This window comes from Natator depressus, chromosome 2 (genome assembly GCF_965152275.1).
Source record: "Natator depressus isolate rNatDep1 chromosome 2, rNatDep2.hap1, whole genome shotgun sequence".
NCBI lineage: Eukaryota > Metazoa > Chordata > Testudines > Cheloniidae > Natator > Natator depressus.
In genome coordinates this window covers 232,221,614-232,246,326 of record NC_134235.1, presented here as the reverse complement: position 1 = coordinate 232,246,326, position 24,713 = coordinate 232,221,614, and the positions used below count along the sequence as shown (strand labels likewise).

The following is a 24,713-nucleotide window of genomic DNA, read 5'->3' as shown; positions in this document are numbered from 1 at the left end:
CGCTGGACCTCAATTCAGCATTCAGTTAGCTGATGTGTAGTTATGCATTTAACCAGAGTGATGACATTTACAGTCTTATGGGACAAAATTGGGCCTGGGTGGTTTTTAGATACATTTAAAATCTAGGCAATTTAAAGAGTCTCTCCAGGAAACAAGAGTTTCCCTAAGTTTTCATACTTTTTTGAGAAGAGGAAAACCATCCTTTTATTTTCCGATGCTTAAAAAAGCATGGTTTAAATAACATGAAATAGAGCTCTGTAGGTTCTCTATTGGTATGAAAAGGAAAAAAAAAAAGTGTTTAGCGAGTACTATCAACTCTCTGGATAGGACAGATGTCACAATAGTATTGGGCTTTTCTCTGTTTGTTTCAGGCTCAGAAGATTGACTCTTGTGCGTATTCCCCCTTGGTGACATCATCAATCCATCCTGAATGCTGAGAGTAAGTCAATCTTCCAGATAGAATGATTACTTGATAGGTACTTCCTGAACCATTGCTTTCTGATAACACAGGATTGGATTCAAATTTCTTTATTAATCTACTGTAAGGCTGTAAACATAACAGTATGGATTAGTATTGTCAACTGTTTTAATTGCCTTAAACCAGGGGCTGGCAAACTTTTTGGCCTGAGGGCCGCATCGGGTTTCGGAAATTGTATGGAGGGCTGGTTAGGGGAGGCTGTGCCTCCCCAAACAGCCAGGTGTGGCCTGGCCCCTGCCCTCTATCTGCCGCCCCCCCCCCCGCCCCGCTTCTCACCCCTTGATGCCCCCCCTCCCCGGGACCCCTGCCCCATCCACCTCCCCCCCCCCCCCCGCTCCCTGTCCCCTGACTGCCCCCCACCGCCCCATCCAACCCCCCCTTTCTGACTCCTCCCCCCACCCCCCGGGACCCCTGACCATTCCAACCACCCCTTTTCCCTGTCCCCTGACTACCCCTGGAACCCCTGCCCCTGACTGCCCCCCTGGAACCAGTGCCCCCATTCAACCCCCCTGTTGCCTGCCCTCTGACCACCCAACCCCTGTCCACACTCCCAGTCCCCTGATCACCACCCTGAACTCCCCTGCCCTCTATCCACACTCGCCCCCTTACTCCCTGCCCACAGCCCGTTACCGCGCTGCCTGGAGCACGGGTGGCTGGCGGTGCTACAGCCGCGCCGCCTGGCTGGATCCAGCCACTCAGCACAGAGCACTGGATCAGGCTGGGCTGTGCAGTTGCGCTGCCCCAGGAGCTCGCAGCTGCGCTGCTCAGAGCATTGCACTGGTGGTGCAGTGAGCTGAGGCTGCGCGGGAGGGGGAAGAGTAGGGGAGGGGCTGGAGGCTTGCCTCTCGGGCTAGGTGCTCAGGGGAGGCCCACGGGCCGTAGTTTGCCCACCTCTGTCTTAAACATTTGTTTAAAGTGTCACAAGTGCTTTATCTCATGAGTTAGGATGCCATCCCTGACTTGTTAAGGTCATGATAGAACATGTGTAGTCGGGGACACTCCCATTTTTATGGTACAAAGTTTCCTCAAAAAAGGAAATATCAACTATATCAACATCAGCAATATATCATATTGCAGTCTGCCATCATTACACTAATAATAAAAACTGTAGTATGAAAATATTTTACAGTGCCAGTGCCTGTCCCTACAGAATTGTTTCAGAACTATTTGTGTCTTCAGATTTGCCAGTGTGTCAATTCAGTTTTATCTAAAGAGATTACAGAAGTTTATCTGCATTTCATAATAAACCGTTTTCTGTACTGATCTCCACTTCTAAAACTGGAGTCATTCCAAACTGAATGGAGTAGTTCCATGTGGAACTCAAACACACAGAACTACTGTTTAATAAGTTATATTATTCATACAGCATTATTATATAGTCCACAGGTGGCCAAACCATGGCTTGTGAGCCACATGCGGCTCTTTTAAAGTTAAATTGTGGCTCCCTGCCCATTCTCTGCCTACCAGACTGTGGGGGCAGTACTTGGGTCTTCTGCACTGCAGCGGTGTGATGAGGCTAGGGGCTTCTGCTATTGATGAGTGTTGCCTGCTGGGTGGGCACAAGTTAAAGGTTGTGCCCCTCCTCCCCACCCACAACCTGAGTCATGATCCCCCTCCCAACTTACCCATAGCAGCCCCTCCTTGAGGCTCTTAGCTCTACAAGGAGAGGCAGTGGAAAACACCTGGGAGTTGCAGGGAGGGGGCGGCTGCTTTAGGCCTGTGGGGAGAGGCACCAGGAAAAGCAGCAGCTTTCTTTGCAGCTCCCAGCTGTTTGCCATTGCCTCTCCCCATGGCCAGCTGTAGTTCCTAGCTTTCTGGCTCCAGCAGCTGCTGTGCAGGGATGAGGCCAGCAAAGCCTGGGAAAAATCAGGGGAGGCACACACCTGCAATCTCTGGCTTCTGCCCAGTGTGGTGGAGAGTCTCGGGGCTTCAGCCCCACAGGGTGTGCCTGCCAGGGCTCGAGGCTTCAGCAGGAACGGGGTGAAGCCCCAAGCCCCGGCAGGCACATCCCAACTCTGAAACTACTGAAGATGTGGCTCAGAGGGTCATACCTTTGACCACCCCTGTTGTATATCATGAATAATACCTAAAAGAAAACAGACTTAACACTTTGCTAGTTATATACTAAATACAGCAGATTATAAATATTTTGCAGCTTTCACATGCACAAATGAGAAACAGCAATTTACAAAATAGTATTAAACTGCAGACACACAGATAATAAAACATTGCTCTTTTCATCACTTTGTCTTTATTTTGTATAGTGACTTAGTGGCAAAATAGAGTTGGCCAGGCCTGTCAAGACACATTTAGTGCTCTGGTACATCATGCTTGCTGGTACCCCGCTCCATCCTGTTTCACCCTCGGGTATGCTTTACTGCAGATGGGTTCAATAATATAGTTATCTAAGACAGAAACTTTCACTCAAACTATATTCTTGAAATATGGACTCAATTGTAAAAAGATAATGAAGCTGTGTTTAATTGTCGGTTCCATCAGGTTAGGAAAAATGCATAACTAGATCTGACAATTCCCCCTTTTCCCTAATAGATCAGTCTATTCCCATCAATTCAGCCCCCTGTCAATTCTGCCAATATAGCCTCACCTCTGCTCCTGGGATTCTTCACACCCCCAGAGGCAGAGGTTGGAGCTCCATGAGGGTCTCCAGCCCACTCTCCCCCTCTCAGGCTTAGGGTGGCAGCTTGAAGTTCTCCTCCACCCCGCCCCACTTCCTTTTCCCAATCACCACATGCTGCAGGGAGGGAGAGGTGAGGAAGAGGGAGCAGAGGAGTTGTCCCTGTCCACAGGCTGGGAGGAGGGAGTGGATATCCCCTGAGCTGTGTGGCTCTTTCTGCTCGCTCCCTCCTCCCCCACTCCCATTCTGCAAGAATAGGGGAGGGAGAGGACAGAATGCACTTTCCTGGTCCCAGCAGCAGCTGTGATTGGTAACTACGGTTTGGAAACTGGTGCCTATATCTAGGCACATTTCCTTGATGCTGGTAACACTGTGCTGAATTTTGCTTACCCTCAGACCATCAAATATGAAGCGTGTATACAAGTCAGGCACAGAAAAGAAGAAAGGGAAAGTAGAGAAAAACTGCGGAACAAGAAGAGGGAAAAGAACTCTAGAATATTTTGGATGAAAACCAGGGCATGGTGAAGGAGAGAAAGATGATGGTAATTCTTTGAAATCTGTATCTGCAGGAGGAGGAAGAACATTTAGAGGATAAGGATGAACATGAATCACTTAATTTTTCTGTTAAGAACCTTCTTTCACGTGCAGTGCCTGTAAAACATGGTGACATAAACAGATTTGTGCTTCATAACTGCACAAGAAAAATCCACCCAGAAAGGGATACCTAAGGAAAGCAGTTTCCCTGTGTGCTTCTTTCCTATAGCTTTTCAAATGGAGAAAAAATTGAACTGGATAGCAGTGATGTAGCATGCTGTTTATTGCATTCCATATTGACTTTCCCCAGGATGCAGCAACTCGGGGTGTTCTTTCTACCTTAGTCCCGCTAAGTGGGTAGACTGCAGATCACCGCTGCATGGGTGACTGGTGTAATAGACCAGGGGAGGTAAGCTCCCTTGGTGCAGCCACCGCCAGCCTGCCACCGAATGCCTGGGCCATGGTGGCCCTGCTTGTGCTCCACCCCTTCCCCCTCCTTGCTCCGCCCCTTCCCCAAGGCTCCCGCCACTGCCTTGTGAGTCCCTTCTCACTCCTGTCCTCCAATCTATCCCTCCTCTATGCCACTCCCCACCTCCCTCCTCTACTTCCCGCGAGACCCCACTGCTCATTGCAACCTCACCACCCCTGTGAGTGGGGTGGAGGAGGGGGACATGGCTAGCGGGGGCGGGGCTGGGGCCAGGTAGAAGTGGAAGGTGGGCAGGGCTGCAGGTGGAAGAGGTGGGACAGGGAGCTGGCCTCCCTGAGGGGAAGCTTCATCCACCTACTATGCACAGCTGTGTAAACAAAACCTGACCACAAAAAAAAAAAAAACACTGCACATATAATATAGTGTGTGAAATGGATGAATGCAAGAAGATTAAAAGATGATAAAACTATCCACTCACTACTGAAGACAAATTTTGCGAATGAAAAGGAAAAGTGGAAGGAAGCTCTCAGAAACACATTTTAAATGTTTTATTTCTTGAAGAATGAGCATTAGCTTTCTGTTGCTTGAGTGGCAAACTGGGTGATGAATCCAATGGCAATTTCTTGGCTGTTACTGTGGTGTTAGCCAGGTATGACTGGATTTTGGGTGATCATGCTGACGATGTGAAAAAGACACAGGCGCAACATTACCTGAGCCAAAATTAATTTATTCAAGAATGCACAGGGTAGCGTGTGAAAACAGTCTGAGGTGAAGCTGAAGAGGCCAACTACTTTTCAGTAATTTCTGGTGCATCCAGACACCTCGCACAAGGAACACACACTGTTGATCAGATACATTCATCAAATACCTACTGTTATTCAGGAACGCTTTTTTATGCTTCAGAGACTTACCAAGAAGACTGCTGAGGAAATAGCAGAAATGATTCACAACACCATGGTGAATATGGATTAGATTTCAAACTGTTGTAGTCAAGTTTATGATGGTGCTGTACCAATATGGCAGGAAAGGCCTCTGGAGGTCAGGCAATACTTCAACAGAATCCTCGGGCACGTTTTTCTCCACATGGATTGAATACTTTGAACTTGGTTTGTGCTGCTTCAGCTGAGTCATCAATTGATTGTATTGCATTCTTTGGATACCTTCAGCCATTGCACAGTATTTTCAGCACATGTCCGATAGCAATGGGAAAGTCTTGATTCATTCCATTGAATGTCAGTTATGCAGTGGACTGGGTGTATTGATTGTCTGTGTTCTTTTGCCAAGAACCTGAAAGGCTTACAGATGGCATTGAATGAGTTGTCTGAATTAAGCTTGACTGCCAAAACCAGAAGTGATATTGCTGGACTGGTAATAGACATATAGTTAACTTTTGATGTTCTACTTTCCTCAGTTCGGCTGAAAATTCTAATCACCATGAATGAATGGAATTTGGTCCTTCAGCATGGAGATGCTATGCTTGATGTTGAAAGAGACAGCATTGAGGACTTCTCGCTGAATTGGCACAATTGTGAGAGAAATGGAATGAAATTTATGATGAATGTGTTCATGTTGCAGCAAAACTTTGATATTCATTCTCCAGGGGCAACGCACCCATCCAAAAACAAAGGTGATGATGCAGGTAACCAAGACAAGCCTGTAAAGGACACTTTTCTGGGAGGGTATTTTCTTTTACATTGTAGTTTCTGTTGTAGGTGGCCTCAAACGGTTCACTCCACTCATAATATATCTGTCAAAACCTTGAATTTTCATGGATTTTCCTTGAAAAGGTTGAAGTTACCCTCCATGCCTTTCATCATTCTGAAACTTTATCGCACTATCTCTGGTGATATAAAAGAGGAATTGGTGTTTTGCAAACACGTTCACAAAGAAGACATTGGCCCAAAAATACTGTTGCCATTTCACTTACTAAATAAACTGCATGAAATCTCTCTGAAACCTCTGCCCCAACTTGATTGTTGCACTTCACCTATTTTGCTGTATACAGGGCTCTGGGGCCAGCATAAAAGATTTTTTAGTGTGCTCAAATGTGTGGAGAACTGCCACCGTGCAACTATGGGTCAGTCAAGAGTTAATGGCCTAGCAGCTCTTGCAAAGTGGTCTGGAAGATTGGTCAGTTTCAATGATATTCATTCATTTGCTAAGAAAAAGGCAAGAAAAGCACCATTATAAGTTGAAAATATTTAAATAAATCATACAGAAACTTATCTTTCTAGCTTCTTTACTGCATTTTTATTACAACCTGACAATGTTTTCTTTGCTTATATTTAGTTTGTACTTCAGTCTTGAATTCATCGTCTCTTTGCTTGTATTCATCAGTCAAATTTATTTCTGGAGATATGAATACTTTATTCACACAGACTTTACAGACTTTTCGAGAGCCCCCTGAACTTGGTGCCTTGGTACAATTGTCCCCCCCGTCTCCCCTACTTGTCAGCCCTGGAGGTGGCTCAATATCACAAAAAAGGAAAACTGTCTTAAATTGCTTCTCTTGGGTGTTCACTGAAGAAAAAGATGAACATTTTTTCTAATTAATTTTTAAATATGCATACAATTTTGAAGTCTGTCATGCTCTTTTGAATTGCTTTGGATTGTTGCACAGATGTTCTCTGTTTTAATCACTACAGTATTCTCTTCTAAATGATGCTGTGACGGGTTGCCCCCCTTTGAGTGCCACCTGATGTGCTAAGATACCACTGAGCCTGCCTATGATGCCAACCTGGGCACCCTTTTTACCTGTGTTGCAGAGCCAAACTATTAAGGTTCCTCCAGCGCACACACAGGCAGGGCCACGCCAAATGAAACAGACACTGAGATCAGTTCTGGAAAAGCTCAGTTTAAAGGACTTGTCCCAGCACTCGGGTGTCCACCTCCCTTGGAGTGCAGACCCAAAGATATATTATGAAATCTGCCTTCTCCATCAATGTGGAGGAAGGTATGCACAGCTTCTTACCCCCTCCGCCCTTCAGTTATGAATTACACACACAGGGTTATGTTATAAACAAGAAATAAGTTTAACACCTACAAAACTTGAATTTTAAGTGAATATAAGAGATAAGACAGAAAAAAGCAGATTACTGAGCAAATAAACCAAAGTATGCAAGCTAAGCTCAATATACTTAAGAAACAGGTTACAAAATACAATTTCTTACCCTAAATGTTATTTTAGGCAGGTTGCAAAGTTTCTGTGGTTCAGAGTTCCAGTTATATTTCTTTTCAGACTGGACCCCTATCTCAGTCTGGACTCCCGCCCTACCTTCCTTTCAGGTGGCTTTAGCAGTCTTTCTTTTTGGGCAGACAGGCCATGGAGAGGAGGAGTCCCGTTTGCCTTCCTCCCCACCCTTAAATAGAATTTACATAAGGCAGGAATCCTTTGTTTCCCAAACTTGATCCCCCTTCCCTGCCAATGGAAAGTTACAGGAAGTCCCAGGTAATGTTTAGTATTCGGTGACAAGACCACCTGACTTAGTAGTGTCACAGTTATATCCCTGGATGCCTCCCAGGAGGGAGAGAGATTAGTATCTTCATGGTTTTGACAGGTTTCAGAGTAGCAGCCGTGTTAGTCTGCATCCACAAAAAAGAAAAGGAGTACTTGTGGCACCTTAGAGACAAATTTATTTGAGCAAAAGCTTTTGTGAGCTACAGCTCACTTCATCGGATGCAGTGATGCCACAAGTACTCCTTTTCTTTTCATGGTTTTGTTCCTTCCTGATGGCTCATCAAATTTGATGGTCTGGTGGGTAGGTCTTCCCAATACACACCCAGTTGTAATTGTTACATAGTCCATAATCCTAATTTTAGATACAGAAATGATACGTGTATACAAATTGGATAATCATATTCAGTAAATCATAACCTTTCCAATGATACATTACAAGGCCCATCTTGCATAAAGTATATCTCAGTAATGTCATATTCATATCATAAGCATATTTTCATAAAGAATATGGAGTGAAATGTCAGATGCCATTTCAGATTTTTGGCATTTCAGTTCATTTTTTAATCATGGTTAGCAACAAAAGAAATTCTAGTAGCTATAGTCCAGTCGCCAGATGGAAGTTGAAGCATACTCTGCTTCCTGGCTTGCCTGCAGGTAAATTTAGCCATTTTTCCTGTTCATAATTTGTCTAAGAACAAACCAGAGTTCCTATAGCCTTCTTTATTTGTCACCATCCATATAATTTGTGAAAACATAGATGGATTTGCAAGAAACTGATTGAATATTGGTTGCTTTTAATGACTTTTACATGCATATTATGTTTACTTACAAAGAAAATAGAAACTAGAAACAGAGGTAAAACACCTGGTAGCATTTAGCCCAGAATCAAAGCTTCAGTTCCTGGAGTGATCTCTTCGTAACAGTCAGACTTGTCACTTGAGGTGACCCAAGAAGTATTTTTGTCACAGCCATTCAAAACCATGTTCTTTCTTCAAGCATCACTTACAAGATGAAGTGAATTGGGGATGCAACATGTCAGCACATAGCACAGGAATAAAGCTTTGTTTCAGGGAGTGACATGTCCCAACTACTTCAGAACATGGGATGGTCATGGGGATGTGTCATTTGGAATGTTCTGAGAAGTATTTTGTCATGTAGAGCCAGACAAAGGCTAGCTTTTTTTAATTGAATAATTATTAATATAAGTTGTTATATATAATTGACTAATTTTGGTTATATTTTTTTAAAAAGGTGATTTAAAATTTTTTTGGCATTTGGATAAGGAATTGGGGACTATGAATAAAGAACTGTGAATAAGGAACCAATTTCAGTCTCATGACTAGAACCTCTGCAGGGATTTAACCTCAAAAATACACAGTCATTTGGAATTGCAAGGCCTCCTGTAAGTGCCCCAAATGATGTAGATGCCATGGCTAGAGAAGAGCCCCCACAGAGTACCAAGGAGTGCTCCATAACAACCTCCAGAATTTATAAGTTTCAGAGTAGCAGCCGTGTTAGTCTGTATCTGCAAAAAGAACAGGAGTACTTGTGGAACCTTAGAGACTAACAAATTTATTAGAGCATAAGCTTTCATGGGCTACAGCCCACTTCATTGGATGCATAGAATAGAACATATAGTAAGAAGATTTTATATATATATATATATATACACACACACAGATAAGTTGGAAGTTGCCATACGAACTGTGAGAGGCTAATTAGTTAAGATGAGCTATTATCAGCAGGAGGAAAAAAAACTTTTGTAGTGATAATCAAGATGGCCCGTTTAGACAGTTGACAAGAAGGTGTAAGGATACTTAACTTAGGGAAATAGATCCAATATGTGTAATGATCCAGCCATTTCCAGTCTCTATTCAAACCCAAGTTAATGGTAGCTAGTTTGCATATTAATTCACGCTCAGCATTTTCTTGTTTGAGTCTGTTTTTGAAGCTTTTCTGTTGCAAAATTGCCACCCTTAAATCTTTTACTGAGTAGCCAGAGAGGTTGAAGTGTTCTCCTTCTGGTTTTTGAATGTTATGATTCCAGATGTCAGATTTGTGTCCATTTATTCTTTTGCGTAGAGACTGTCCGGTTTGGCCAATGTACATGGCAGAGGGGCACTGCTGGCATATATCACATTGGTAGATGTACAGGTGAACGAGCCCCTGATGGCGTGGCTAATGTGATTAGGTCCTATGATGGTGTCACTTGAATAAATATGTGGACAGAGTTGTCATTGGGCTTTGTTGCAAGGATAGGTTCCTCGGTTAGTGTTTTTATTGTGCGGTATGTGGTTGCTGGAGAGTATTTGCTTTGGGCTGGGGGGCTGTCTGTAAGTGAGGACTGGTCTGTCTCCCAGGATCTGTGAGAGTGAGGGATCATTTTTCAGGACAGGTTGTAAAAATCTTTCATGATGCTCTGGAGAGGTTTTAGTTGGGGGCTGAAGGTGACAGCTAGTGGCGTTCTGTTATTTTATTTGTTGTGCCTGTCCTGTAGTAGGTGACTTCTGGGTACTCTTCTGGCTCTGTCAATCTGTTTCTTCACTTCAGCAGGTGGGTATTGTAGTTGTAAGAATGCTTGATGGAGATCTTGTAGGTGTTTGTCTCTGTCTGAGGGGTTGGAGCAAATGCGGTTGTATCTTAGAGCTTGGCGGTAGACAATGGATCGTGTGGTGTGGTCTGGATGAAAGCTGGAGGCATGTAGGTAGGCATAGCGGTTGGTAGGTTTCTAGTATAGGGTGGTGGTTATGTGACCATTGCTTATTAGCACAGTAGTGTCCAGGAAATGGACCGCTTGTGTGGATTAGTCTAGGCTGAGGTTGATGGTGGGATGGAAATCATGGTGAAATTCCTCAAGGGCTTCTTTTCCATGGGTCCAGATGATGATGTCCTCAAGGTAGCGCAAGTAGAGTAGGGGCATTAGGGGATGAGAGCTAAGGAAGCGTTGTTCTAAGTAATACTGTGGGGCCATGCGGGTACCCATAGCAGTGCCGCTGACTTGAAGGTATATATTGTCCCCAAATGTGAAATAGTTGTGGGTGAGGACAAAGTCACAAAGTTCAGCCACCAGGTTTACCGGGACATTATCAGGGATACTGTTCCTGGTGGCTTGTAGTCCATCTTTGTGTGGAATGTTGGTGTAGAGGGCTTCTACATCCATAGTGGCCAGGAGTGTGTTTTCTGGAAGATCACTGATGGATTGTAGTTTCCTCAGGAAGTCAGTGGTGTCTCGAAGATAGCTGGGAGTGCTGGTAGCATAGGGCCTGAGGAGAGAGTCCACATAGCCAGACAGTCCTGCTGTCAGGGTGCCAATGCCTGAGATGATGGGGTGTCCAGGATTCCCAGGTTTATGAATCTTTGGAAGCAGATAGAATACCCCTGGTCGGTTCTAGGCATGTGTCTGCACAGATCTGTTCCTGTGCTTTTTCAGGTAGTTTCTTGAGCAGATGGTGTAGTTTCTTTTGGTAATTCTCAGTGGGATCAGAGGATAATGGCCTGTAGAATGTGGAGTTCGAGAGCTGCCTAGCAGCCTCTTGTTCATATTCCAAATTATTCATGATGACGAGAGCAACTCCTTTGTCAGCCTTTTTGATTATGGTGTCAGAGTTGTTTCTGAGGCTGTTGATGGCGTTGTGGTCAGCACAACTGAGGTTATGGGGCAAGTGATACTGCTTTTCCACAATTTCAGCCTGTGCATGTCGACGGAAGCAATCTATGTAGAAGTCCAGTCTGTTTCGACCTTCAGGCGGAGTCCATGCAGAATCCTTCTTTTTGTAGTGTTGGTAGGAAGGATTCTGTGGGTTAGTGTGTTGTTCAGAGGTGTGTTGGAAATATTCTTTGAATCGGAGATGTCAAAAGTAGGATTCTAGGTCACCACAGAACTGTATTATGTTCATGGGCCTGGAGCGTCAAAAGGAGAGGCCTCAAGATAGGACAGACTCTTCTGCTGGGCTAAGAGTATAGCTGGAAAGATTAACAATATTGTTGGGTGGGTTAAGGGAACCATTGCTGTGGCCCCTTGTGGCATGTAGCAGTTTAGATAGTTTAGTGTCCCTTTTCCTTTGTGGAGAAGCAAAGTTTGTGTTGTAAATGGCTTGTCTAGTTTTTGTAAAATCTATCCATGAGGAAGTTTGTGTGGAGGGTTGGTTTTTTTATAACAGTATCCAGTTTTGAGTGCTCATTCTTAATCTTTCCCTGTTTGCTGTATAGGATGTTGATCAGGTGGTTTCGCAGTTTGTGTGATATGTCATTATGCAAGGCACTGAATTTAGCCGTAAGGAATGGAAATCCATCAACTTCATGAAAAAACTCGTACAGATACAGACAGACATCTTCTTTCCAAATGCAAACAGATGGACATCAGACCAAAGGACTAAAGGTAAAAAATCCATTACAATCTACATATCACACAGACTATGCTGAGAGATTGTGCCACACACTCTCAAACAAACTGTGAAACCACCTGATCAACATCCTATACAGCAAACTGGGAAAGGTTTCTATACATATATTTTTAGAAATCTAGCCCCTCACTCTTGAGAACTTTGATGGTATGTCTACACCAGGATAAAAAACCCACTGCTGGCCCAGGTCAGCTGACTCAGGCTTGCGGGGCTGAAAAATTGCTGTGTAGACCTTTGTGCTTGGGCTGGAGCCCAAGCTCTCGGACCCTGTGAGGGTGGAGCTTGGGCTCCAGCTTGAGGCTGAATGTCTACACAGCAATTTTTAGTCTCTCAGCCTGAGCCTCATGAGCCCAAATCAGATGACCCAGGCGAGCGTTTATCGCTGTGTAAACGTACCGTGAGATACAGAAGTATTCTCTTGTGTGGACCTTTCAGTTGAAGGCTGAAAAGAGGACTTCAGCAACTAATACCTTTGAGTACTCATTTGCCTGTGTCAGTGCATTACAGCAATATATGATGGGCTGTCAATTCATCTATCACCAAATAGTGTACTTTGTGAATCTTGAGTTTCTAAACGTTTAGAATAAAGAGGAAAAAAATAAGCTGGCTAACAATTTAATGAAAATCATCAGTCCTCAACTGAGTGACTTACCATATGAATAACTTAAGTAACACTATTTGAAAGTTGGGAAAGACCTATTTAGTCAGACAGCTACCTTAGAAATCCAAGTTGGCCTTTGGTCAGTCACTTTAACTATATCTTACAAATGTTAAAACTAAAATGTAAGTAACTGCGATACATTTTCAGGTCTGATTTTAGTGAAGACTAATCACAATTCTTTGCCAGAATGAAAGAAACTTAAGCAATTTCTGTGATGAAACTAACTCTTCAGTGTAAAGGTTAGGAGGTGGGGCATTCCAACCCAATCTAATAATACCTATTAAAAAAAAAAATCAGTAAAGATCTGTGCCTGTGGTTCTTAAAGTAGGTTTGCAAATCACTTATGGTCCCGAGACTTGCCTGGTCACATGATGCTGGCTTTGTTCCCAGCTGCCTCTATAGCTCAGGCTCTGTTAGAGGCGTGGAGGCCCCTGTCTGCAGTTTTACTGGGGGAAGAGGAGTCGTGTAGCTGAACGAAAACAATCCATTTGAACTTTCATGTGCCACATCTTCAACCGCAGGGAGAAATATATTTTGGGACAATTTACAAGGACTTTAAGGGAGATGGAGTTCCAATTTTTTTTTCTTGTTAACTTTACAAATACTTTTGTGGCTCGGCGTATATCCAATACAGAGTCATGGAGAAACTTCATTTCTCCAAGAGACCCTAACAAATAAAAGTGCCCTTCATAGATTTTTGTGGTGGGGCACATAGCTATAGGTCTGAAGGGTGTTGCTGGAGAGATTTATGGGTATAGACTTGCCATCCTAGTGAAGAGGGCTTCAAACTAGATTCAAAGGGCGAAGGTGAAAAAAGCCTACAGAAAAGCATTAAAATAGGCTACCTTAACAGAAGGTTAGATGTGGAGGGGTGAGGAGGAACATGAAAAATTACAATAGGGTAATAGGAGCAGCAAGAGGGAAATCAGCTCAACGTCTTAGATGTCTATGCAGAAATGTTACGGGGATAACAAGAAAAATTGGTATTTGTACATAAACTAAATTATGACTAATTGGAGTCATAGAGATGTGGTGGGATAAGTCTCATGATTGGAACATTGGTATAGACTGTTACAGCTTGTTCAGGAAGGACAGTGGAGGAAGTAACCAGGGGGATAGCCATTTTAGACTTAATTCTGACCCAAAGGGAAGAATTGATAGCAAATCTCCAGGTGGAAGACAATTTGGGCTAAAGTGATAGGTTTCATGATCCTAAGAAAAGAAAGGACTGAGAGCACCGAAATAAGGACAATGGACTTCAAAAAAGCAGACTTTTACAAACTCAGAGAAATGGTAGGTAAGGTCCCATGGGAAGAAAATCTAAGGAAAAAAGGAGTTCCAGACAGCTGGCAGTTTCTCAAGGAGACAGTCTTAAACACACTAGTGTAAATTATCCCAAAGTGAAGGAATGATAAGAAAAATAGTAAGAGGCCAATATGGCTCCATCAGGAGCTCCTTAATGATCTGAAAATTAAAACCATATCCTACAAAAAATGGAAATGTGGACGATTGTTAAAGAGGGAGGACAGAAGAGTAGCACAAGCATTTAGGGACAAAATCAGGGTAAGGCACAAAACGAGTTACACTGAGCAAAGGCAATGAGGTTTTTGAAATACATTAGGAGCAAGAAAGAGATAAAGAAAAGGTTAGGTCCTGTAGTCACCAGGTAAGAAGAGCTAATAATGAATGACACCAAGAATGCTGAAGTGGTTAGTGCCTGTTTTGCTTCAGTCTTCACTAAAAAGGTAAATTGTGATCACATGCTGAACACAATTAACATTTAATGAGGGGGAAGGAACACAAGCTAAAATAAGGAAAGAAATTTAAAGAATATTCAGATAAGTTAAATGTGTTCAAGTCCTTCGGACCTTACAAAATTCATCCTAGGATACTTAGGGAACTACCTGAGCAATTCTGGAACTGTTAGCAGTTATCTTTGAGAAATCGTGGAGGATGTGTGAGGTCCCGGAGGACTGGAGAAGCGCAAAACTAGTACCTATCTTTAAGAAGGGGAACAGTGAGGAGTAAGTGAATTATAGATCAGTCAGCGTAACTTCGATACCTGGAAAGACACTGGAACAAATTATTAAACAATCAGTTTCTAAGCAAGGAAAGGATAATGGGGTTATAAGAAATACCCAGCATGGATTTTGTCAAGAAAAAATCATGCCAAACCAAACTAACTTCCATCTTTGACAAGCTTACTGCCTTGTGGGTGGGAGAAGCAGTAGATGTGAGATACTTGTGTTTTTTTTTTTTTTTTAAATAAGGCTTTTGGCATGGTCCAACAAGTAGTCTCATAAGCAAACTGGGGAAATGTGGTCTATATAAACTTCTGTTAGGTGTGTGTACAACTGTTTGAAAGACTGTAGTCTGAGTAGTTATCAATGGTTTGCTGTCAAGTTGGAAGGCCGTATCTAGTGGGATCAGTCCTGGGTCCAATACTATGCAATATTTTCATTAATTACTTGGATAATGGAGTGGAGAGTGTGTTTGTTTATAAAATTGGCAGATGCCACCAAGCTGGGAAGAGTTGCAAGCACTTAGGAGGACAGGATTGTAATTCAAAATGACCTTGACAAATTGGAGGAGTGGTTTGAAGTCCACAAGATGAAATTCAATAAAGACAAGTACAAAGTACTACACTTAAGAAGGAATAATCAAATAAGTGGCTAGGTGGAAGTACCTCTGAAAAGGATCTGGGGATTATAGTGGATCACAAATTTAATGTGAGTCAACAATGTGATGCAGTTGTGGAAAAGGCTAATATAATTCTAGGGTGCCTTAGGAGTGTCATATGTAAGACACTGGATGTAATTATCTTACTGTACTCTAGCTGAGACCTCTCCAGTGGAGCGTAGTGTGTCCAATTCTGGGGGCCACACTTTAGGAAAGAAGTGGATAAACTGGAGAGAGTCCAGAGGAGAGCAACAAAAGTGCTAAAAGGTTCTGTGAGGAAAGGTTAAACTGGCATGTTTAGTCTTAGAAGAGGACCTGTTAAGTCTTTTAAATATGTTAAGGCAGGGGTGGCCAACCTGAGCCTGAGAAGGAGCCAGAATTTATCAATGTAAATTGCCAAAGAGCCACAGTAATACATCAGCAGCCCCTCATCAGCTCCCAATGCTTCCCACCCACTGGCAGCCCCACCGATCAGCGCCTACCCCTTGCTTCCCACACCTCCTGATCAGCTGTTTCGTGGGGTGCAGGAGGCTCTGGGGGGGGAGGGGGAAGGAGGCTGGAGCAAGGGCACGACAGGCTCAGGGGAGGAGGTGGAAAGGGGTGGAGTGGGGGCAGGGCCTGTGGCAGAGCCAGGGGTTGACCAGTTAGCACCCTCTGGCACATTGGAAAGTTGGTGCCTGTCGCTCCAGCCACGGAGTCGGTGACTATACAAGGAGCTGCATATTAACTTCTGAAGAGCTGCATGTGGCTCTGGAGCCCCAGGTTGGCCACCCTTGTGTTAAGGGCTACTGTAGCGAGGACTGTGATCAGTTGTTTTCCATGTCCACTGAAGGTAGGACAGAAAGTAATGGGCTTAATCTGTAGCAAGGGAGATTAAAACTTTCTAACTATGAGGATAGTTAAAGTCTGGAATAGGCTTCCAAAGGAAGTTGTGGAATCCCCATCATTGTAGGTTTTTAAGAAAGGTTGGACAAACACCTGCCAGGGATGGTATAGGTATATTTGGTCTTGTTTCATTGCACTGGGCTGGAATGGAAGACCTCTCGAGGTACCTTCCAGTGTTATATTTCTATAATTCTAGAATACAAAAACAGACTTAAAATAACATGTATATCAATTTGATAATATAGATCAGTTCGATGTTTTGCAAAGTGACCCAAGTGTGTATCCAGGAAGCGGGGGAGGGTAAGAAGAATGGCTGGTTGGAAACCATGTGGGCTGTAGGTGGGTGCAGCCTTGAAGAACAAGGAGAGAAAGGGGTTAGGCCGGGCAAAATCTCCTAGATTTTGTGTGCCTTGTGAGTAAAACCCTCCATTTTTGGTTCTCTTCTTGGTGGGGATATAGAGGTGAAATTAGGGTTGCTTGAATTATTTTCGTGTACTTTTGTATACTTTGCAATGCTTGAGGAATTTTTGAAAAGCAAAACTGGGCATCTGCAGGCTTTCTAACACTTAAAATCTTGATAAGGTTACCTCTGTTCCCCTAAAAACCAACCCAGGGTCACACTTGTATTAGTTTTATTACGATGCCGCTGTTGGGTCAGGCAGAAAAGGGATGGAGCTTATTCATAAACTCACACATTCACCGCATTCATACCCTCCTGCACCCACACACTTACACAGGCGGAGAGTTACTGGAGACAGCATGGGAAGCCAAGAAGCCGAAGCATGGTAGATCTGGTGTGTCCGCCTGCGGTCACGCATCCGGGCTGGTGAGCAGGTCAAGAAGAACCAGGGGGATTGTGTGCATGCCTATTGCCAAGCTGGAACTGAGTGGCTCCTGTCACGTACACTCAGTTTTCCTTCTGTGTCCGTCACTGAGAAGCATTCCCAGACCAGTTCCTTTCATGCATCTTCTTTTCTTTACAGCACCCCATGATTGCCTTCTCAGGGCAGATTACATCAGACACACCTGTCTCCAGGCTCTTTTCTCCTTGCAGTTCCTCTCTGCCCAGTCCCCCCGACACTCCCTTGTTCACACTCTCTCTGAATATTGCAAAGCTTGGAGGTTCATACAAGTAGTAACTGAAAAGGTTACAAAGTTTCAAAGGTTACAAAACTTAAAAGGCTATGCTAACAATAACTGAAGTTACAAAGTCTGCAAAAAGGTTGCAGAACTTAATGATACAAGTTACAGATCTTACAATTGCATTTGAGCGGAGGCTTTACATAACAGATAATATACACCTCTACCCTATATAACGTGACCCGATGTAATGCGGGTTCGCATACAACGCTGTAAAGCTCCAACATGCTGCTCTGAGCAGCGTGTTAAGGGTGCCGGGCCAGGCTGGGGCCGAGGGGTTGGATAAGGGGCAGAGGGTCTCGGGGGCAGTCAGGGGCTTCTCCCCCCGTCACCCCCAGGGCCTGGGAGGCAGGAGCTGTGGGGGGGGCACTTTTGGGGGCCCCGCAATCCCAGAGTGGCCCAGGGTATTAGTAGGGGGCCAGGAGCAGCCCTCTCCTCTTCCCTTGCCCCGGCCCCAGCCGTGTCGCTGGGGGAGGGGGTTTGGGGGAAGGGATCCCCCCCATACTCACTGGCAGTGGAGCAGCCTGGCCACAGCCCTCTCCATTCTGTCAGCTCCCAGCCACGGCTGGGGCTGGGGCAAGAAAAGTGGAGCGGGCTGGAGCCGTGTCGCTCCGCTTCCCACTGCCGGTGAGTGCGGAGGGCGTCCTTTCCCCAACCTCCCCGCACTCACTGGTGACGGGAAGCGGCACACCACAGCTGGGAGGTGGCGGAGTGGAACGGGCTGGGGCCGCTTTGCTCCGCTTCCTGCTGCTGTCGGTGAGTGTCTGTCAGGGGCGGGAGCGTCTCTCAGGGGGCGAGGTGTGTGGATAGGGGTCGGAGCAGTCAGGGGACAGGGAGCAGGGGGGTCGGGTAGGGGGTGGGGTCCTGGGGGTGATTAGGGGTGGGGGTCTCTGGAGAGGGCAGTCAGGGAACAAGGAATAGGGGGGGACCAAAGCAAGTTTGATATAACGCGGTCTCTCCTATAATGCGGTGAGATTTTTTTTTTTGGTCTCCCGAGGACCAAGTTATGTCAGGGTAGAGGTGTAGTTCTAAAACTTATGTTTGAAATTGTATTCTTTTTATCTCTGCTCCAGGCTAACTTAGGTTTTGGCCTGAGACATGATCGCTTCTTTGAACCCCATCTGTGTACTTGCATTTTAGTGTAACAAAGAGGAAGAAAGATTCCCCGCCCAAGAAGCATACATTTTACATCTTATTTACTTTTGTGAAAGGTATCAGAGTGCATTGAATAACATATCTGCACGCTACCAGATATTCTGTTCTCTGCTATAGGATAGTGTAATAAAGTACAAAACTACACATAAAGATGGTAAATAAAATGCTGCATGTAGCGTTTGTCTGCAGTTTTCATTACTGACATCACACAGATCAGTTTTCTGTATGGTGTGGAAACTCAGTTAAAGTTGGGGTCACTTCCTGATAAAAGAGAGATGAACTTCATGAAATAAAAATAGGCCAAGAAATGCAAGTTAAATATGTAAGGTCATGTCATAGGCAGAGACAAACAATTGAAGTCTTGGAGGTAAGGAGTTCAAATGACAACTTTCAATGTTGCAGTCTCTGTTGGTAGATACTAAAGTGTCAAGACTAATAAGGAATCTCAAATAAAATGTACCCTCTTTCCTTTTGTGGAGATGCTGGGAAGCTTTTGGAGTATCTCCTGTGAACAGACATTAATTTGCTTGTCTCTTGAGTGATCAGTATTCAAATATGTTAAGTGCATCTAAATCTCTGGAGATATACAAAGCTTTTACTTTGTAAAATTAAGGATTACTTTTGATCCCTAAACTTTAACATGCATTGTATATGGATGCATGGCGTTTCAGGTTTCACTTTCAAAAAATAGATTGGGATGCCAAGTGTCCATGTTTTAAGATGATGCATTCCCACCCCGGTGCCCAGTCTCTCTCCTTCTCTCCCCATCAGTAAGAAACTACAACTTGTGATTTCGCAACTGTAAATCCGGTCCTTCCTTTTTATATCAGAGATTCAAGGCACAGATTTTATTCCTATGCTGCAATATTTGTGTAATATTTAAATGTTTCTGTGGAAACCTTGGCATAAGATAATGTAGCAACTTGGTGATATTTATGTAGATCAGTGGTTCTCAAACTTTTGTACTAGTGACCCCTTTCATGTAGCAAGCCTCTGAATGCGACCCCCATTATAAATTAAAAACACTTTTTAATATATTTAACATCATTATAAATGCTGGAGGCAAAGCGGGGTTTGGGGTGGAGGCTGACAGCTCATGACCCCCCCCATGTAATAACCTTGCGACCCCCTGAGGGGTCCCAACCCCCAGTTTGAGAACCACTGATATAGATGCTCATGGGCCCCCATCACCATAACATAGAATCATAGAACTGGAAGGGACCTTGAGAGGTCATCTAGTCCAGTACCCTGCACTCAGGGCAGGACTAAGTATTATCTAGACCATCCCTGTCGGGTGTTTGTCCAACTTGCTCTAAAAAATCCCCAGTGATGGAGATTCCACAACCTCCCTAGGCAATTTATTCCAGTGCTTAACCACTCTGACAGGAAGTTTTTCCTAATGTCCAACCTAAAATGCCCTTGCTGCAATTTAAGCCCATTGCTTCTTGTCCTATCCTCAGAGGTTAAAAAGAATAATTTTTCTCCCTCCTCCTTTTAACAACCTTTTATGTACTTGAAAACTGTTATCATGTCCCCTCTGTCTTCTCTTCTCCAGACTAACATCTGAGTGTCTCCCAAATATTTAAAATTAGAAACACAATAACACCCTTCCTTTCCAGCCTGTAGGAGACATAGCTTGACTAGTTTATTGGTTTGTGTATGTCACTGTGAGAGACCCTTTATGACACCTGCAAAGAGCATATCCAACACACTAGTGTCAGATTTAGCCAAACAGCGTCTTGTAAGGTATCATTAGGGCCCTACCAAATTCATGGCCATGAAAAATGTGTCCCAGACCATGAAATCTGATATCCCCTGTGAAATCTGGCTATTGTAGGGGAGGGGCAGGGCTGGTGTACCCCGGGCAGGGGCTCCTACCATGGCTTAGGCTTCAGCTGCTAGTCCTGGCCCAGGCGGGGGAGGCACAGGTCTTCCTCTTCCCCTGCAGTGGCTGCTTTTGAGCTGGGCCAGACCCACCTCTGGGAACCTCCCCTGGCTGCAGGAAGCTTGCTGGCTGCCCCCCGACCTGGGTGGGAGGCTGCCGGGAAAACCCAGATGTATGGTAACGTACCCCTCATTCCCTGTGACTCTCACTTCTGAACTGCTGCTGATGGTGGTGCTGGCTTTAGAACCTGGCACCTGGCCAGCAACTGCTCTCCACCTTCTCAGCTCTGAAGGCAGCGCCACTGCCAGCAGAAGCAAGGGTGGCAATCCCATGACCCTCCTACAGTAGTCTTGGGACCCCTACAGTTACAACACTGTGAAATTTCATTTGTAAAAACCTGCAAGCATGAAATTGACTATTTTTAAAAATCCTATTACAGTAAAATTGGTAGGGTCCTAGGTATCACGTAAAAACTGGTGACATGGTGGTCATGAATATCATTGCATGATGTATGCATGCACTGCGTATAAAAAGTTACATATGTGTGCTGGATATATGTTCTTAAAATACATTTTGGAGGTGGTAGATAAACAAGTCTGCCCTAGACAATGGAATGTGGATTTACCTGTCTGCATAGTTTGATTACAAGCAAAGAACAACAAAAGTACATTTACATCTAGGATAAACAAAATGGTTAAGCCAATTGAAAGAGCAAATTGATCAGAGGAAGCATGGTGTCTGCACACCAATGGTGGAAAAAAACTCTGAGGTATGCATTTTAAAAAAACACATTTCAAAAGTTTATTGGACTATATAAAGGAAAAAAAAAAAAACCTTTTAGTTATCCATCACTTAGGGGACAAACATCAGTACACTGGAGTTGATCGGTTAACAAATGTGGTGCACCTCGGATTAATTACCTTAAAATCTCTGCCTAAAGCTCTGTTAAGTTTATCAAACAAGAACTCAAAAACAGGCATTAGGCAAGAAAACATTTAAACAGCTTGTTTACGATCACATGGTATTTTTAGTCATGTTATCTCTTGACACCAAAGTGGTATGTTTACAGACACTTAAATTTCTTCTTCAGTAAATTGTAACTCCAGAGTTTTGAAATGATGCTACATTTTGCAGGACTTACATGCACGGCAAGTAAATAACAAGATGAAAAATGGTGTAAAAGAGATGTCAATTTTTTTCCCCCCGTCCAGCATCCTAAAAACTCACATGCTGGAGAAACTTCTTATTGTGTAAAATATAGTGGAGAGGATTACATGCCTACTTGCTTATTTAGATCAGCAGCAAGAGACCCTAATGTCCCAAACAAAATCAGTTTCCTTTGTTTTAATATCCTTAGCAATTGGAAACAGTTGTGGAAATATTTAATATTAACCACACAATGTTTAACTACTTGAGATACTGCAATATAAAAGCAGATTGATAATGTCTCATTGATGTTGTCACTCTTCCAGATTAAGTTTAGAAATGCTATTTGGATTCAAGCTTGCTTTTTCACAAACCCATATGTGCATATAAAAGAGCCACTTTGCTTTCAGAGTATGTCTTTCTGAAAGAGGCACATATTATTTTGGTCACTGGCAGAAAAGGAATTCTTAGCTATTTACATTTTTGAAAGGGTTTTCCTTGTATAGATTTTTTTTAAACGGTTTGCAGTGGGAGACCCACTGAAAGAAATCATTTCCAATTTTAAAGAGATGATGCCAAGGTGTACTCCTCAGGTACATTCCCTTTTAATTTCCAAATTGCAGCATAACTTTTAATTTAACTATTAGCCTATTAAGATGAAGATTAGAGTAGTACTAAACATTCTGTGACGATGCAACCTACTTGGGAATCTTGAATGCTGCTTGAATTTTTAAAGCAATGGCTTTCAAGAAAAAATTGAGTACAACTTCCACTGCATAGTTCCCTAGTACTGCCTCCCTGGGTGATAACTTTTTCTTGCAGCTCTAGAGCAGTGGTCTCCAACTTCTTTAAGCACAAGATCACCTTTTGAATTTAAGTACAACACAGAATCTACCTCAAAGAAAATGTAGAAATAACAATTATGTTATATAAAGCTGAGATCAGTTGCTTAATATACATAATTATACGTTTTTCCCTGCTTACTGACTCTGTGTGGCACTTGTGACTTGACACTTGTGCACGTTATCTACCAGTGTCTTAAAATTCAGGTTGTAATTTGAAATAGCTAGTTGGATGCAGAGACTGCACACTGGAGAGAGACCCTATAAGTGTTTGGACTGTGGGAAAAGCTTCAGTCGGAGGGTACATCTTATTAAACATGGGAGACTCCAGACTGGTGAGAAACCCTATAAATCTGCGGTTCTCAAACTTTAACAACCCGAGGACCCCCCTTTGATTTAAACATTTTCAAGGACCCCCGCAAGCCCACCGCTCAGCCACAGGCTCTGCTCCCACTCCACCCCTTCTCCCAAGCCCCCACCCCTGTCCCTCCTCTTCCCTGCCTCTTTCTGCCCCCTCCCCCAAGTGCGCCCCATCCCCACTCCTCCCTCTCCTGCCCAGTGCCTCCTGCACACTGCTGAACAGCTGTTTTGTGGCATGCAGGAGTCACTTTGAGGGAGGGGGAGGAGTTGATCAGCGGGGACAGCAGCCCCGGACATGACTCGTTGACCCACTGGAGTACCCTTGTGGATCCCCGGACCCCAGTTTGAGAAACCCTGCTATAAATGCCTGTACTTCAGGAAGAGCTTCATTTATTGCTCAAGTCTTAATTAACCATGAGAGAAACCATGCAGGAGAGAGACCCTATAAATGCTTGGACTGAGGTAAAAGCTTCCTTTAGTGCTCAGGCCTTATTAACCATGGGAGAATCCATATGGGGGAGAGACCCTAAAAATGTCTGCAGTGTGAGAAAAGTTTCAGTGCACCATCAGCCCTTATTATACGTCAGAGAACCCATACAGGAGAAGAACCCTGTAAATACTTGGATTGTGGGAAAAGCTTTAATCATTTCACATCTGAGAACCCACACAGGAGATAAAACCTGTAAGTGCCTGCACTGTGAGAAAAGCTTCAGTGAGAGCTCAAATGTGGACACAAGAATAAATGGATATAAACTGGCCATCAGGAAGTTTAGACTTGAAATTAGATGAAGGTTTCTAACCATCAGAGGAGTGAAGTTCTGGAACAGCCTTCCAAGGGAAGCCGTGGGGGCAAAAGACCTATCTGGCTTCAAGATTATCCTCGATAAGTTTATGGAGGAGATGGTATGATGGGATAACACGATTTTGGCAATTAATTGATCTTTAAATATTCCTGGTAAATAGGCCCAATGGCCTGTGATGGAATGTTAGATGGGATGGGATCTGAGTTACTACAGAGAATTCTTTCCTGGGTATCGGGCTGGTGAATCTTGCCCACATGCTCAGGGTTCAGCTGATGGCCATATTTAGGGTCGGGAAGGAATTTTCCTCCAGGGCAGATTGGAAGAGGCTCTGGGGGTTTTTCGCCTTCCTCTGCAGCATGGGGCACAGGTCACTTGCTGGAGGATTCTCTGCACCTTGAAATCTTTAAACCATGATTTGAGGACTTCAGTAGCTCAGACATAGGTGAGAGGTTTATTGCAGGAGTGGGTGGGTGAGATTCTGTGGCCTGCATTGTGTAGGAGGTCAGACTAGATGATCATAATGGTCCCTTCTGACCTTAATATCTATGAATTTATATGCATCTGTGAGGCGGGTGCGATACTTGGACTTGATAACCTTCATCTGTGAGAAGGCCATCTCACACAGATCGGTGGAACCAAAGTAACTTTTCACTTTTAAAGCACAGGACAATAGAAGAGGATACTTTTCTTGGTTTACTAGTCCCCCAAAATTGCTGTCCCTTGATCTGGCTTTCAGCTCAATATCACTTCACATGGTAATTGTCTCCATATCAATTTGACTACTTCGTAAATCAAACACCTGATGGAATGTCGCAGCCAAACCACCAATGTCTGCTGGAAGGAACAGATTTGAGATACACATGATAATTGGCTCCATCACGTCTAATTCTTGAAATCGCCTGTTGAATTCCTCTGCTAATTTGGTCAGCTGTGCACAGAACTTTTCTGGGTAGAATCATTTTTCTTTGTCTTCAATTTTTTCTAGTATTTTCTCCAGACTCGGTAAGTGCTACAGCATTTTATCCTTTAACTGGGAGGACGACAGACCCACTTTCAATTTGAATGGATTCACTGCATTGATCATATGTGATAAGTCTCTATCCTTTCCCTGAAGTTCACAGTTCAGCTCGTTCAATTTGGACATAGTCAGTGGGGAACCTGACGTCTAGCAGCCATGCGTTGTCTGACAGCTCATTGCACACTTCGTTCCTTGATTTTTAGAA

At 43.8% G+C, this 24,713-nt stretch overlaps 1 protein-coding gene across 5 annotated transcripts in view; it reads left to right on the top strand.

Moving 5' to 3' along the window:
* The window catches only part of MPP7 (MAGUK p55 scaffold protein 7), a 344,361-nt gene that overhangs the window by 6,746 nt on the left and 312,902 nt on the right, over positions 1–24,713 (top strand). For 4 of the 5 annotated variants that reach the window (XM_074946145.1, XM_074946146.1, XM_074946144.1 and 1 more), the window contains exon 2: positions 372–439. The exons of the other annotated variant lie outside the window; for it this stretch is intronic. The gene's annotated coding sequence lies outside the window, so the exon portion shown is untranslated. The remainder of the gene's footprint in view (positions 1–371; positions 440–24,713) is intronic. 5 annotated transcript variants of the gene reach the window in all.